Below are 12563 nucleotides of genomic sequence, written 5' to 3'. Positions count from 1 at the left end.
ATGTTACACATTCCTTGCTTTTTTGCTACTCTCGCATTTTTAAATACAGCAGCTGCTACTTGTAAGATCAAAACAATTGTAAGTAAAGGTCCGACTGACTGTCTGTTTAGTTTCTGGTATTTAATGATAGTCAACCTTCAGTATTTAAAATGTCAATGAAAAGCAGTGATCAGCTTGAAGTTAAAAACACAGCTTTCAAACCAAACTTTATTCATAGCACAGATGCTCTGTCTGTAGAAAGTAACTACAGCTGTTTTATTAATGCTGAGAGATGCAGTATGCGACAATGGGTTGTTTAAATTGGTTTGCTTCAACAGACAAGCAGACTATTAAGTTGTTTAGTTTGAGGAAGCTTGCAAATCAATTGAATAATATTATTTAGCATATCAATAACTGATGTGTTTATAGTTGTGAGTTTTATGTACTCAAGGAAGTTAGATTTCCAGCATTAATTGTGAACTGTGAATATTAACCTGAGGGCCATGTCTCAAAAATGCTTTTAAAATGTTTGTGTTAAATGGATATCTAAGGAAATTTTGCATGTGTGTGAAGTTACCCATGGGAGAAAAAATGAGTATAACTTTAGTGAGCAGTTCAGGCTTATTAAGAATAGGCTAAGAAACATCAAGTAGAAATGTGGAAGAAACAAAGGGCAAACTAGAATCCATTCCGCCAGCTTCGGTTTCTGCGACGGACGACTTGTTTGTTTGTATCGTGGTATGTCTTTTTAGTTTATAAAACATGTACCTCTGTTATGGAAATTTTTGGGGTTTTAGGGATGCTTTGTGCTTTGTGCATTATCCTTTATGTTTAAGAAATGCCTTGTTTTGGAAGTGCTTTGTCATTTAGAAATAGTTTGTAATTTGTAAGTGTTTAAGACAGAAATCTTCTAAGAGTTTTTACTTTGTTTTAAAAATGGCTGGATTTAAATGTGTATTGCCAAAAATAAATAAACTGTGTTTGAAACTACTTTCTTCGCTGTAAGTATCTCTCCTGGGTAGAGAGAGGGGACCCACTGTTTGAATAGTGGGCATTAGCAGAATAAACAGGAAAGCAAACTAGTCTTTGAGGGTTTGACAGTTAAAGTATAATCTCCCTTTAATGAGGGTACTCATGGCTATTTATATCTGATGTGGTTTAAGGTATTCCTTTGAATTTAGAACTTTGCAGTCAGCAAACCCAATCAAAGATTTTGTTCCATGTTTCAAAAATCCTTATCCTATGTTTCACTTTAAGTTTCATGATATTTATGATGAACATTATCAGGAACAGGGCACAATGAGTACATGCTCTTACTTTATTAACCCGGGTCTCTTTAATCTCTTTTCCCCTATGTATTTTGATGTGGTAGACGTCAAGAACTTCATTTTCTGCTTGCTAAATTAATTAAGCCACTGATTAGTCCTTTAGATTTTATAGCTTATGCTATCATCAGTGGAGAATTACCAGACAATGAGAAAAGTCCTCATCTTAAGGCACAGTAGAAAATGAGAACAACTTAGATAGATATGGCACCAATAGTAACCCATGATAAAGGATTCTTTATCTCCATGAGCACCATCCCTAGTTTGTCTAAAGGTAGAATATTTGGTGGATCTAAATGTTAATGTTTTGTTTTTGTCAAATAGCATGAAGATAGTTATAAAATGTTTCTTCAAATGAGTTTTTAATAAAAACAAAGCCATATTATAATACACCTCAGTAGATACAGGTGCTGTATCATGTGATATGATTTAATCAATTTCCTTGTACATATTTAACAAATGTATCACAGAACATTAGCTGATATCTTAAAATTGCCATTATCATTTCTCAATACCAAGTTATGATGTAAAATGTGTGAGAGAAAAATAACCTTGGCTTTAGAGAACTATAGCACAGAAACATACTGTTCAGCCATGCTAATCCACACCAAACTATTATTCTGCTTAACACAAAAATGCTGGAGGAACTCAGCAGGTTAAGCAGCATCTATAGAAAGGAATAAAAAGTCAACATTTCAAGCTGAGACCTTTCATCAGGAGTATGATAAAGTCCCGATGTAGGGTCTTGGTTCGAAACGTCGATTCTTCATACCATTTTATAGATGCTATCTGATCTGCTGTGTTCCTCCAGCATTTTGTGTGTGTTACTCTGGAGTTCCAGCACCTGCAGAATTTCTTGTGCTTATTATTCTGCTTAGTCACATCGGCCTGCACCTCGACCATTGCCCTCCATGTCTCTCCCATCCATGTACTTACATGAACGTCCCTTAAGCATTGAAATCAAACCTGCATCCACTATTTTCACTGGCAGCTCAATCAACACTCTCACCACCCTCTGAGTGAAGAAGTTACCCCCAAGTTCCTGTTAAATGTTTAAACTTTCTCTCTTAACTATGACCTTTAGCTTTAGTCTCAACCAAGTTCAGTGGAAAGAGCCTGCTTGCATTTATCCTATCTATACACCTCATAATTTAGGATACCCCAATCAAATCTCCCCTCATTTACATACTCTCCCGGGAATAAAGTTCCAGCCTATTCAGCCTTTCCCTATAATTCGGTTCCTCAAGTCCCAGCAACATTCTTGTAACTTTTCACAGCTCCTTTTCAATCTTATTGATAACTTTCCTGCAGGTAGGTGATCAGAACTGTACCCAAAATTCCAAATTAGGCTTCACCAGTGTCTTATAAAACCTTTAACATCTGAACTCCTATACTCCGTACTATGATTTACGAAGGCCAATGTGCCAAAAGCTCTCTTTACGACCCTATCTATCTGTGACGCCACTTTCAAGGAATTATGGATCTATCTTCTCAGATCCCTCTGTTCTAACATCTTCCTCAGTACCCTGCTGTTCACTGTGTAAGTCCTACCCTTGTCTGTCCTTCAATGTGCAACGCCTCACACTTATCTGCATGAAACTCCATTTGCCACACTTCCAGAACAAAGAAAAATTTACAGATCAAAAATCTGATGCTCTGCATGTATAATGAGATGAACTGATGTCAGCCATTAATCCTCGTAAAACAAATCTTGGCATTAAACTCTGATGGAATGCTGCCGGCTTGCCATTCAGGAATAAATTTCCTTAGAGGACAATGGGATATTTGATTCCATTGTTCTGGGTGCCCTAGGTGCTGAAGTTCGGTACCTCTAAAGCAGACTGTATGATGCAACAAAAAAGTAATTCATAGCCAAGTATAGGCCCAGTTAACACTCTTTTTAAATTAAACCTATAAGAATATCTGTTCAGTGAGATTTCATGACAGATGATCTGGAAATCTCCTGAAACCACTTTAAGCCTGTCTATATATTCTAAGTATCTTCCAAGCAAATCAATAATAATTTTCTAAAGATGTGCAGTGCCCTTTAGAATCAACTGCGTCTTTCCAATTTTGCTTGCTCTTTAGCTTTTTTACTTTATAGTTTTGTTTCATTTTATAACGCACCAGAGACCTTAAAATTAATTTCAAATGTTAGGATATGTGGAAATTGCTCTCACTAGTTGAGAGCTTGAATACAAAATAATTTTAGAAGCATAATCAGAAGCATTAAAGCTATTTGCATTTGAGCCACTCTGGAGTCGTACTCCAGTGATGACCACATACATTAGGCTGTTGATTCATTACAATACTGAGGAAATGCTGCAACCTGCAAAAGCCTTTACAATGATGTGCAAGATTCAGAACCGGTAGAGATGACTCCATATTTCTATTCAAAGAACAGCAGAAGCTTTCGTCCTGATGTCTTGGTCAATATTGACCTCTAAACCAAAGCCGATAAAAAAAAATAATCATTTTCTCACTTCTATTTGCAAATATATTTGATTTTTAACCCAGATAAGACAAAACGTTTACTTGATTCAATGCTGACTGTTCATTTTTCCAAAGCTAAATTCACTCTTGAAAATGTGACAGATTTTTCTCTATTACTGCTTAACTTTTTATATTGACTTTGTAGCAAATACATAAACATAGCTCAGCAGGCAGTGTTAGAGCTCCATCTGAGCTGTAACGCACCAATCCAAAATGGACGCAGGGTTTTGAAATATGGTTATCCTGGCTTTTTGATTGATCGCAGAGAAATACAAATTCTGTGCTCCCTGAGCATTAATATATTGTTACTGCACAGTTGTTCGCATTATGTTTTCTCTTAGGTTGCGTGCATCAACAGAAAGAACAATATTGCTAGCTCCCAGCACTAACCAGGCCAGCCAGTGGTGTAATGGCATCAACACCAGACTTGGAGGCGAAAATCCAGCCAGCTCCTCGCATGCTTTCCGTCTGTTCTGGGTTGAGTGTCGAGTTAGCAACTCAGCCTCGTAAAAAACAGACAAATGCTAAGGAAATGGCAAAAAAAAAATGCTGCTGATGTGCCACAAGGCATGAAAATGAGCAACAACTAGCACTAGCTAAAGATGTGCAGTTTTGTTTAGTATCAGTGTACACCTGAAGATTTATCACAGTTTCTGACCCATATTAGTGTTGCGTAGCAATCACTAAAATCAGTAATACTTGACCACAGCAAAATAGGAGCAACAGACTTTTAGGAGATTTTACTATAAACCTTTGTGAAAGGGGTGAAAAGGAAGCAGGATGCCTTGAAGTCTCTAGGTGACTACTAGTTGTCCAGACAGAGGCCCAGAAGGAAATGGAGAATGATAGACATGAGATCATTACTGAGACAATGACTTCAAGGACATTTAACCAGTAGTCAAGGAAGCTTAATGATCTCTCATGAGTGGGCAAGCTCAGAGAATTCTTTTTTAAAATATCATATCCTGTCAAATGCATAGCTAGCCTCTGCCAAAGTTTAATTTGCTTCATAACACTCGTTCATTTACCAAAAATTTCTATCAGACAGAACTCTCACCAAATATTTTTATGTTTCATCCTCCAATGTTCACACCATATCTATACGCTTGCACACATTAGTAGAAACCACAACATGTACACAGACTGTAGGACACTTACTAATGCACCACCGCTAAATAGGAAAAGATTACATCAACTAGTTGGGTAAGTGAAGCTCTGGATGAGACTGCACACCTTTGTAAGAATTGATGTACCCGTGATTTTTGCGGGACTGAAATCAGTGAAGGCCATGATAACCGTTTCTTTCATGTTTATTCTCCTATCCCCATCGTTCCCTCACTCCACAGTGCAATTTGACAGATAAGGTGCTGATAAAGGAAGCAAGCACATTACTTTCTCAGTTCTAATAGAGGGTCACAGATCCAGAACATAAGAACATAGAACAGTACAGCACAGGAACAGACTGTTCAGCCCCCAATTCCCGAGCTGAACATAATGACAAGTTGCAATAAACCTTTTCTGACTGTGATCCATATCTGTCTATTCCATGTGCCTGTCTAAATGCCTCATTTCTGCTTCCATCACAACCCAAACACTTTAGGCATTTACCACTCTCCGTATAATATACTTACCCACACGTTTTCTTTGAATTTTCCCTTGCTCATGTTAAATGCATATCCTCTAGTATTTGAGATTTCTGCCCTTAGATAAAGGTCTCTACCCTATATATGCCTCTTACTTTATAAACTTGTATCATTGACAGTTCCTCTTTCCATATGATTCCAGGCATTTTCTGTTTGTATTTCAGATTTTTAGCTCTGCAGATTTTCAAAAATGATTTCATCTCATTTTCTTCCCTACCTACATCAAACCCATTCATGTGTCCCTTTCCTCTTTCATGAACCTGAGAAGTGCTATCTGTCAAGCACCGAAATGCAGTGAAAATGAAGATAACTGCATTTGATTTCACAGCCACAGCACAAATGATGTCACTGGATATAACATAATTCACAGAATAGAGGCGGAAGTATTTAGGTGTGTCCACCGAAGTCTAGATCAGAGAAGTGGGAAGCCTAGTACGAACATGTTAAAAAACATTTTGTTTGCAGCAGTAGCCAGTTCTTACGAGGGGTAATTGATAAGTTTGTGATCTAAGGTAGAAGTAGTCAATGTTAGAAAACCTAGCACATTTATTTTTCAGCATAGTCCCCTCCTACATTTACACACTTAGTCCAGCAGTCGTGGAGCATACGGATCCCTTCTTTGTAGAAGTCGGCGTCTTAGACAGCTGGGGTGATTGATAAGTTTGTGCCCTAAGGTAGAAGGAGATGAGTTATACAGCTCTCATTACATGCACATGCAGTTTAACTCTTTGAGTGATTATGCAGAAAGTTTGAAGTTAATAAGTCATCTCTTCCTACCTTAGGCCACGAACTTATCAATCACCCCTGCTGTGGACCACTTTCTGGAGGTCCAAGACGCCGACTTCTACAAAGAAGGGATCTGTACGCTCTATGACTGCTGGACTAAGTGTGGAAATGTAGGAGGGGACTATGTTGAAAAATAAATGTGCCAGGTTTTCTAAAATTGACTCCTTCTACCTTAGGCCACAAACTTACCAATCACCCCTCATACTTTCAGCGATTTTCCACAAGTCTTTCTAGGCATGATACTTGAATTTGTTCTCCACATCCATCTGTGGACCCCTCCAGTGAAGGTCAGCTCTGCTACAAACACTTGGCAGGAATTATACAGGAGAACAAGGACAGGCAAATTCACAGATAAAAAGCACCAAGTGAATACACCAGACTAATTATTGTATACCTTATGGCTTTACTTAAAATAAAAATGTGGATCTTGTATAGGCTTTTATTTTTGCATTATAGAGAGGAGGGCAATCAGGGAGCTGGAGAGTAATGTTAAGAATGGGAATTGTAGTTGAATTTATTAGCTTTGCTCATTAAAGATTTATCCATGTCCTACCCAGATGAAGGATTCTATCTACTTTACAGACTGCTTTACTTTTTCTTCCTTACTCGTTGTGTGTATCTATAGATTTTACATTGGAATGAGGAGACGCACTATGAGGGGATCATTGGTTACCCCAGCTGAAGTACAGGTGAGGCAGGGAATGAATGCAACACGACTACAGCCAAGATGCTGCACAGTGAGCCTATACCAAACATCACTGTATATTGAAGGAAAGGCATCAGTTGATGTCAGACAAAGGAGTGTGTGTGTGTGTGTGTGTGCGCACATCCTACATTTCTACATTTCTGGGACTATCTATACCCCCCTAGTCAGTCAACCTGCTGCTCCAGAACTAGATCGAGGAAATGGCATTCTCTCTCCTTGGCCATTACTTACACATAAAATACACAAAGTAGAAACATTAAATATTTACAGGGTATCTCTTTGGCTGGTAACCCCTGTAACGTTTTCATTCAGCAGTGAATAGAATGTTGAGGGGCGTTCGGGGATAGATTTGTGCGTTGAACCTGCAGCCTGAATCTGGCTTTCAGGCAGGGATAAGGCACCCTCTGAAATAGGGCTCAGACTTCCACAGCATATGAAGAAAATCTGTCTTGCAGCAGTTGTGAATTTCTCAAACAATTTTGTTTATTTCGCCCTGTTGCAGTGTACACTTAGGAACACATTGATTGAGAGTTCAGAATACTCTACTGACCCCAAAAACATCTAGCAATTTATTGTCTTGACTCTGTTTATCTTGTGATCAGTTCTCCTGTGCTTAACCTGCATTGCAGGCTCCATTCATTCTCTCTGCTCCAGATAGATATGCCTTATAATCTAAACACTTCCCTGACCCCAGGTAGTACCAATTTCTTCTAAGTGACCATTAATCTACCACAACTAATAATTTACATTCCCCATCATCCCCTTTTTCATTTGTAGAACTCTTAGACATACACAACTTGTAACAATTTGTATAACACAGTTGAACATATTAAAGGCTTTCCTAGTTTTCTTATGATGCCTGGAGATTCCTTCTTCAGATGCCACAGTACATAGCTACACTAACAGCCACAGGTAGCGTGGTCATTGCTCTAGTCAGGGGTTGTTGTAACAGCTCTAGAAATTGTCAGAGTTTGGTGATAAGATGTAGATATTGGAAAAAGTACATCCAAAGTATTGTAAACAGTGACACAGCCATCTCACCAAACTGGCTGTTCTTCCTGCTCCTGACCTGGAAGTTTGTCTTGAACCTGATTCCCGTTCTGATTGCTACAGTGTAGTGGACTTTCCAGTCCACTCATACCTGGGAGCAACTGATCTGTGCAAAACTGTTAATGTCAGCTAGAGTTTGACACTATACAATCTATATGATAAGCTGCCTATCAACCAACCATAAACACTTTGGACTAAATTACCTAACCACCAGAAGTGACCACAGGGATTATTACATGCAATTCCCATTGGTTCAGGCTTTGGGCCAATTTCATAATGCGTGCTCATTTAAATGATTGACAACTCTAACCAGTGCACTGTTTGTTGCCTTATTGACTTAACGTGATGTCCTAATTTTGTCAGTGGCTAGCACCATTTACAGCCTGTTTACTTCTCTTCGAAGAGAGTTGTATTGTGCTTGGAGCAAGTACAGGCAGCCTTCCCAGGACTCATCCTGACTGAGAAAATTTCAAGAAAGGCACGTATGGAAAAGAGCTACCTCCATGGTTTTCCATTTCTGGTCCTCACCATCTCTCTGGTGGATACGGCTGCAGATGAAAGATAGGCCCTTCATCTTCTCCTCGCTCCCTCTTCTAGAAAATTGTCCTGCTCCACATGAACATCTGTTCATTCCTCCAAGAATGCCAAATAATTTACCCAAATCTGATAAATATAAATTTATGCTCAAGTATTAAATTGAAGACCAAGCCCATCTGCTGGCACAGCTCCACTGGAGACTGGACTGACTTTAGTAACTCCAGCAAGCTAATGTTATAGATTAAAGATCTTTTGTCAGTACAGCCAGTTACGGTACAAACTGGGATGGCTTGTTAACTGAAATTGTTGAATTCAGTATTGAGCTCTGAAGTGCAGCATGCCTTCACAGAAGATGAGATATTGTTCTTTGAGTTTCATTAAACCTCTCTGGAACAGTGTAAGTAGCACCCATGCATGTGCATACCTTTGTACACATATGCCACATACAAATACACATGTGCACAATAATAGCTGCCAATGCCACCGATGTCCAACGTGGCAAAGGGAGAGAAGGAGGGAAAAATAATATTGAAAGAACTGGGAGCTCCACCATACTTCCGGTTTACTACATTCACTGTCCATGCTATGGAGTTCCCAACAGGGGGACCAAGTAGAGTTAGGCAGGTTGTTTTACAAAACACCTCCTCCATTCTTCAGAGGTGACTCTGAGCACACAGGTACGAATCACACCTGGGCCAGGCACCCTAAACACAGTGTCCTGAAGCTAGTGATCAGTGTCCTGACAATCCAAAGCCTTTCCCATATCTGCAAGACGTAAATAAAGAATGCAAAGGTATATTCTTCACGGGGCTAAATCATTGTCAAGAAGCTCAGCAAAATTGACAAAAAAGAAATTGTTTGATTGGAAGCAGATTTACAAACCTAAGTATTAATCCTTCCACTCACCAGCATGCATGCTGTGTTTTCAGTGTGTACCATTCACAGAAATCACTTGGACTGCCGGGGACAGTGGTGGAGGCAAATTCAATAGGGTCTTTTAAGAGACTCCTGGATAGGTACTTGGAGCTTAGAAAAATAGAGGGCTGTGGGTAACTTCTAAGGTAAAGTCATGTTCTGCACAGCTTTGTGGGCCGAAGGGCCTGTATTATGCTGTAGGTTTTCTATGTTTCTAAGTTTCTGTGTTTTCTATGTTACTCATTCAGGCCACTGCCATAGTATTTCCCAATCCCACAGCCTCTACCACACAAGGGCTTCAAGCACATGGGAATTCCACGACGTTGTATTTCCACTCCAACTTGCACATTTGGCTGATTTGGATATACATTATTGACACTGGGTCCAGATTCTGAAATGTTCTGTCAAACAGAGGGACTGTATCTATTCAATAACCTCATCACTTAGAAGAGCAGTTAAAGATGCGCCTTAGCAACAGTTCCCTGATTTCAAAAATGAATAAGTAAAAGAAAAAAATGAACCCAGTTCATAAAGATCCCTTTAACACACTTACCAACCTCACACCCCACAGCAAACTCCAACATCCCGCTCACCAATCTTGCCATCTTCAGCCCATCTCCCTCCACTTACCAAGCTTCTGAAAACCAGACCCTGATCATCCAAACTGAAGCTCAAAACCAACATCATTGACACATCCAAACTGGCAGACACACACACATGCACTTGCAGAAATGTGCATACACATGCTACAAGCAAGATCATGTCCACACAATGAATGCTACTCAGTGATGCCCAGATCCAAACATACACACATGCACACCTCATAAGACTATGTACACACCCAGTATTCTACCTCCTGCAAATGAACCTTTAGGGAATCCTGGACTTGGAAGTCCTTGTGCAGGTTTCCCTAAAGGATAATTTGCAGGTTGAGTCTGTGGTGAGAAAGGCAAATGCAATGTGAGCATTGATTTCAAAAGGTCTAGAATATAAATCAAGGATATCATGTTGAGACTTTATAAAGCACTGGAGAAACCACATTTTGAGTATTGTGTGCAGTTTTTGGCTCCTTATCTTAGAAACGATGTGCTGAAACTGGAGAAGGTTCAAGGGAGGTTCACAAAAATGATTCCAGGATTGAATCGCTTGTCATGTGAAGGGCGTCTGATGGACCTGGGCCTGTATTCATTAGATTTCAGAAGAATGAGGGGTGCCCTCATTGAAACCTAATGAATGGTGAAAAGATGCAGAGAGGATGTTTGCTATTGTGGTGAGCCTGACCAGAGGACACAGCCTCAGAATAAAGGGGCATATTTTTAGAAAGGAGATGAGGAGGAATTTCTTTAGCCTCAGATTGGTGTATTTGTAGAATTCTTTGCCACAGGCAGCTGAGGGGGCCAAGTCTTTATGTATATTTAAGGCTGAGGTTGATAGATCTTAAATGATTCAGGCATGAAGCGATACGGGGAGAAGCCAGGAGACTGGAGCTGAGAGGAAAGTGGATCAGCCATGATGAAATGGTGGAGCAGACTCGATGGGCCATTTGGCCTAATTCTGCTCCTATATCTTAAGGTGTTAAGTACTAATCAGAGATAGCAGGCTTACCACATGCTCTGCTTGTCTGACTACTTCTTTTGAGTGCCGTATATAGGCCTGTGACTCTCTGATACAACCCACCAATTAACCTGTCTCAGCCTCTGACTCATCCATCTATTCCCCTCAAATGCCATTCCCTGCTGCTCTGCATCAAGATCTCAGTCTCTGATTCCTCTCCTGTCTCTATTCCCTACAGTCCCTAACCAAACTCTGTTCATGATTTTAGTGGTAGTGTGCAGATGGTGAACCAAAAATGCCCAGAGCCTTGAAAATTTTGCGATACGGACACCTGACAAACCCATTTCCTCCAGCACTATTTAGGCTCACGCAATGCACAATGGAAAATTGTGTGACTTTGGGTTAAGATGAGGTTCAAGTCACTGGTCCATGCTGTCATTGTGGCAGCACTCTGTAACCGATTAACCTGGCCGATGGATTTCTTGGACTACTTTCTCCTCAGAGTGATAACCTACAAAAACTTCCATGTCTGTTCTAAGCATTTCAGTATTACAGCAGTTATATGTCTCGGGATTTGGAACTTAACGTACTGAATTACTAATAAACTGTCAATAACATTTAAGTAGCAATGAGAAAATGCTCAGGGCTTCAAACAAACAATGTTTCAATTGTTTTTTCCTTCATTTTCCCTATTAAAAAAACATTCGGGATTAATGCCATTGTGTTTATGTCTCCTCTGGGTGAACTTGGCTAAAAGCCCAGCAATCTGCAATTTGAAATACAAATTTATGTAAGCCAGGGATCAAAATATACTGCATTATTAAAGAAGTTATTGACATTTGAAGGGTAGCTAAAATATTATTGCGGAGGTAAGGGGAACAAATTCATATTGTCGACATTGAATCTAATTATCGTGACTCTTCCTTCAGGCACCAAAGGCTGATAATTTGGCATGCTCCCAAAGTCCATCAGAAGAAGCTTTGGTCAGAATGTCCAATCTGATTAATTCTCACTTATATAACAATCTAATGAGTTCACGTTTAGGTGACAGCAAAATCAGAGAAAGAAAACAACAACAAATTGAGAAGGAATGTTTAAAAGGAAAAGAAAAAGTAAAGAACATTTATTTTACAAGGAGATTGAGTGGGGCTAGTTTTTTTTAATAAATGTTCTTGATAATTTCAATTTCAGCTGGATGTGCTTTGTTAAAAGAACAAAAGAACTATCTGATGTGAGAGGAATTCATTTGTACACATTTTCTCCTGGTGAACCGAAAATATCAGCTGAAGTATTCTACAGCACCCAGTCAACAAGTCTAACATGGCATTTTGTAATATTCACTATGAAATTCCATTACCTTTTTCATTTAATTAAACTTGGATGAGAGTTGCATCCAGCATTTTATATGTAATATGTTGCACTCTTGCTCAATAGACGACATGCCTTGCATAATGGCACTTATACTTGATAAGTAATTCCTGAGCAATGAAATAAAGATAAAGATCCACTTTGCTTGTCCCATGTACATTGGAACATCCAAACATCAAAACTTACAGTGAAATGCATCGTTTGTCT

Source organism: Mobula birostris, chromosome 10 (genome assembly GCF_030028105.1).
Source record: "Mobula birostris isolate sMobBir1 chromosome 10, sMobBir1.hap1, whole genome shotgun sequence".
Classification (NCBI taxonomy): Eukaryota; Metazoa; Chordata; class Chondrichthyes; order Myliobatiformes; family Myliobatidae; genus Mobula; species Mobula birostris.
This window is presented reverse-complemented; position numbering follows the sequence as displayed.